Source organism: Chinchilla lanigera, unplaced genomic scaffold (genome assembly GCF_000276665.1).
Source record: "Chinchilla lanigera isolate Chin_1 unplaced genomic scaffold, ChiLan1.0 scaffold00050, whole genome shotgun sequence".
Lineage (NCBI taxonomy): Eukaryota > Metazoa > Chordata > Mammalia > Rodentia > Chinchillidae > Chinchilla > Chinchilla lanigera.
Window position 1 is genome coordinate 8,270,251 of NW_004955451.1, and position 5,217 is coordinate 8,275,467.

At 36.3% G+C, this 5,217-nt stretch overlaps 1 long non-coding RNA gene across 2 annotated transcripts in view; it reads right to left on the reverse strand.

The window, feature by feature from the left end:
* LOC102019974 overlaps positions 1-4,862 on the reverse strand; it is a 17,341-nt gene extending 12,479 nt beyond the window's left edge. For both annotated transcript variants that reach the window (XR_262589.1, XR_001235956.1), the window contains exon 1: positions 4,830-4,862. This is a non-coding gene — a long non-coding RNA (uncharacterized LOC102019974). The remainder of the gene's footprint in view (positions 1-4,829) is intronic.
* Between the last annotated feature and the right edge of the window lie 355 nt (positions 4,863-5,217).

Sequence of the window (5,217 nt, forward strand, 5' to 3'; positions counted from 1 at the left end):
ATATATATATATATATATATATATAAAAGACAGATTTGAATCTAAGTTCTGATGTTTACTATTTTGTTTAGGATCTTAGTTTTCTGTGTGTCTTTTCAACTTTCTGTATGTGGGGGACATACCTTTACCTTATGTATCTCATAGCCTATTTACAAAATTAAAAATAATGTATATGCAAAGGCTGTTTAGGGAAAGCTGATGCAGAAAACTGTATGAGTAAAACTTAGTGGAACCTGAGAATGAGGAAGAAGAAAGGAAGTACAAGAGGAACATATCCATTGTTAAAAATGAAAAATGATCTAATTCTGGATCTCAAAGAAGGAGTCAGGTGTTCTTTCAGCATCAAAGTCAAAAGACACCAAAATAATGGTTAGGAACTGGGAGTTTTTTGAATGACTACTGTGGAATTTTCCTGATCTACTTTAGTGAAAGGTGATCGAGAGCCTGCCTGCCAAATGCAAGGTCCTGAGTTTGATTCCTAATAACACACACACACACAAAGATAATGAATGTGAAACAAAATATTCATATTTGGGTAAAAGAAGTTTCAGCTGTCTAACAGCAGCTGGGACTGCCTTCTCTAACTGCTTAGAGTGTTTAGCTTGTTTGTTTTTCGTCTATGTCTCTAAGGAAATGATGATTACCACCACTTTACTTTTTAAATTTAATACTGAGTTATCACAGAGGGACGTCATTGCTGTGGTTTTGATTTTTATTTTCTCCCAGGAGAATACTTGGAATTAAATAACTCTTGGAAGATTGTTCACAAGAAACTGTGAACAGATTAAAGCCCGTGATCCAATGGATCTCAGTTCGTTAGTATTGCTTTGCTTGAGGCTGAGGCACATCTTTGAAGGAAACTTGTTAGCAGAGGTTACTTCTCTTGCGAGGAAAACGAGCAAATCGGGAAAGTAGTTCCGGCACTCGTTCACGTCAGTGGGAAGGAAGCTTGTAGGGCTGACTCCGGTCAGGACTCTGTTAAAGCAGTTTGTTTTTGCTTTTCCAATACTAGTTTCCTTTGCTTTTCTAGATCATCAGATCTGATTCTAGAGCATCGAAATCAATGGTTAAATGAGGGGAGCCCGAAAAAGTAACATAAATACAACCAAACTGAAAATATTATGTAGTTCCTGCTTTGAGAAACTTTCCACTTTTTCATCAGACAGATACCTGCATTTCCTCTTCTGGATTTATTTGCAATGCACCCGGTTTTAAATGCTTCCTCTTAAGTTCATACTCAGTATATTCTAAGAAGAAGGTACTAAAGTCAGTCGTGACGACTAGATGTCTTCTTGAGAGCATACATAGACGCTCACACAGAACCAGCAAACTACAATTCATTGTTCTAGATGCCCTCAATGTCTGTATGCTACAGGTCAGACTAATTAATAGCACATCTATTGAAACTTTTTTCAACTGAATGGAAAATGATCACTGCAGTGTCAAGTCAAAGACTTGGGTTTAGATGTCAAATAAAGGACAAAGTCTGTAACTCTGCAATCTTACATAGAGTCAAATTCTGAGTCGGATTTTCTCCTGCACAATACTGACCCAACACTGTAAATTTCATAGATTGTTGTAAAGGTTAATAGAGATAGTTTAAGAAAAGTGTTCTGATTATAGAGTAGCAGCTGTTTCTCGGTAGGAATAAGACGAGCCATAGATTACCTCCTTTTGAAATATTGACATATGATCTGGGAAAACAGATATAGAGTCACTGTTAATTTAGATACAATGTGATAAACACTCCCAGAGGAGATACATATGCAATGTGCTATAGAAAAGATAAACAGATGGCTTTATTGTTTCTAGAAGGAACCTGTACCTGAAGCTATCTATGTCAGTTCTTGAAGGATCAGAAGTGTTCCTAAAAGAAAGGCCATGCAAGTATTTCAAGTAGAAAATGTTGGTCAAGCATTTCAAGTAGAAAATGTAGAAGGTCATTGGTTATTCTGAATCCTCATTAATACATTCTTCATAAATGTATTGTAGCACATACTGATACCACATGGTGTATTTCTTACTATAACCAGCTTGCCTTGTGTCTGTTCCCTTCCTTAAGGTGAGGATTATGTGTATTCGTTTTTTTATTTCTGGGATCTTGCATAGGCTGTGGCACATGGTATATACTATTGCACAGTTGTTCTAGAGAGAACCATACAGGCCACTGTTATGGTTGATATATTGTGTCAACTTGGGGAGTCTAGAGATTTGGCTAAGTGACTCAGCAGGAAGCCAGCGTGCTTACTTTGTATACATCCTGAGCCTGTAGAAGAGGAGGGCATGGAGATTATGTGAGAGCTACATGCCCCTTAGATGGGGGTAGCCTGTTTACAATGTAAGGCAGGGAAAGAAGCTGCTGGCTGCCATTCCTCCCTTTTGCTCTGGCTGTTTGCTGTTCAGCTGCCATTCCCCCCTTTGCTCTTGTTGGTTTGCTACCTTCTGCCTCAGAGCCAGCCAAGCATGGACTGAAACCTCCACAAACTGTGAGCCGAATAAACCTTTCCTTCCTTCATTTTGGGTGTTGGGTACTTTATCTCAGCAACGAGAGAAAAGTAACCAAGACAGCCACAAAGGTCAGAAGAGGGAAGCTGTGCTCAGGAATTCCTGATGGTACTGTTGGCCAAACGATTTGTAGTAGAAGCCAAATTAGGAAGGGGCATTGGTGTCATGTTACAGATGGAAAGTAAGTCATGTAGGTGTTAGCTGCTATTGACAGTTCTTAACCAGAGGGAGTAAAATACTTTATGAAAGCAAAGAAACTATGAAATATAATCTTTAATTTAATTAAATTACTCCTTTGCTGAGTTTGAAGATATACTGGATCAATTGACAAAGCTCTGCTTTTAAATTTTTTCAATAACTCAGGGTGAAAGAGCCTAAATTATGCTTAGTTGTTTTACTTTGTATCAAAATGTGGGGTGGATTATTTGGACTAAATTTTTGGTATAGAAATATTGCATTAATTTTTTAAATAGGACAACTATAACTGATGGAGGAGCACAAATCCAAATTGGACTTTCATGAGGAAGCAAGCAGTAAGGGACAAAAGGCACATCTGCAATGGTATCCAAGGTGGACTTTAATCACACCCTTTGCTCTCGTATAAGATGGCGATGGTGATAATTTTCCTCCTGCAGTTCTAAATCCTTCAGGTGTTCTCAGGGTGCACATAACTAACAAAGCTAAAACATTCACCACAAGCATTTTGGGTCCAGAAAAGATTTTAGCAACTTTTCTTTTTGTGTTGTTTCTTAAAGACTAAAACATTTGGTAAAATTCTCCTTTTTTAGATGGTATTTCTGTTCTACTTTGTGGCAGAAAGAATAATGATTATTGTTACAGTGGTGTTTTGGGAATTGCTATTTTTGTAGTTGGTTTTAGTCTCTGACATTTAGACATCACATGCACCGTGCAAAGGACTGTTTTATAGGTGAGAGAGTCCACGTACAAAACCGTCACATGTGACACTGGTTGTGGTCATTTCCTTATAACCAGTTCAGCAATAGGAAACAACCTAGTGTCATTTAGGACAACTGAGTGCACACATAATTTTTTTTTTTTTTTCTGTTTTTCTTCTGGTACCAGAAATCAAACTCACGACCTTGCACTTGCCAGGCAGGAGCTTTGCTGCTGAGCTAAATCCCCAGCCCCTTGTACACATAATCTGAAAGGAGTAATTAGTGATGTTGCAGCATTATTTTTACTTAGTCATTTATGAGATTTTAAAGGATTGAGACTATCAAGAATCAGAGTAACCCAAATCTGAGACAGAGGAATCTGAAAAGACAGTGAAAAACTTTTGCTAGATGCTGCTTGAATATATTGTTTTGCTTGATTTATTGAAGCATGACCTAAAGTTCTAAACAGTTGTTCCAATTTGAGAATGGTTCAATTATACACATATTTACATAATATATATTATTTACTTACATAATAAATATTTGCATAATGATATTTACATAATGGTAGACTCAGAAGCAGTATTAGAGACCAAATTCATATGGCTTTCTACTACAGGTATTGCCTTTAGGCTTCTGTCTGACATTTGGTCATCTAGTTTCTGACTATGATGGAAGAATTCACCTTTACCACTGCATGGGTGAATTAATTCCACTTTTGGAAAACTTGATCTGTGAAGAAAGTTATTTTACAGTATGGAGAGAGAAATATCAAGCCTACAATAATGGTTACATTTGGATGAGGTAATGTAAAGTCAGGGATTACATAAGATATTTAAAAAGAGCTCCTGTTTTAACATTTAATCTTTTAAACTTAATTTTCATATATTGAACATCTAATTCAATTAGATTTAAAGTAGGTCAATTTTTCTGTTGATCAAAATCATTCTCCATTTATTTTCTATACTTCATATAAAAATACACATAAACCAGGTATGGTGGAGCAGGGCTATAATCCCACAATTTGGGAGGCTGAGGCAGGAGGACTGTTAGTCTGAGGCCAGTTTGTGTTACACAGCAAGATCAAGACTGGCCTGGATTATATAGCAAAGCCCTGCCTCGAAAAAGTCAAACTAAACCAAACCAAATAAAAACAAAACCTCACGAACTCTACAGATAAAACTATGCCCAATTTAAAATAATAGCTTTTCAGATGTGTATAAATAATTATAGTTTCCCTCAAAAATATTTCCAAAATATATTTTATTTTAATTTAACAATTCTTTGTAACTATCATAACAAATATTTGCTGAGTAAGACACGATTCTCATAAACATTTATGTTTGACAAGATGGACTTAAAAGCAGTTATCTAAATATCCCAAAAATCTGTCTCACACAATCTCTCAAAAGATGAGAGTAAACTTACGCCTGGGAAAATCAGAAATTTCACCAGAAAGTGACAGTTATAAAAGTCAGTTAACTAAGGCAAGAACAGTGAGAATGGAAGGGAATATTTCCAAAGGAAGGTTCTAAGAGATAGCAGAAATTCGTGACTGGGTAAAGAGAGATGGAGGAAAGGAAGAGAGTAATATGAGCACTGGATGACATCAATTTGGGGCTCATATATGAAAGAGCCTGAACCAAAAAAAATGTTAGCTAATTGCACTTTGGTTAAAACGCAGAAGTTTTAAAAGGGAGCACTGTAAAAGTTTCTTTCTCCCAGTGCCTTAGTTTGTATTTCCATAGGCAGGGGCTAGTTTTTATAATTATTTTAGAAACAACTCTACTGAAGTGATATAATATATCTATAATAT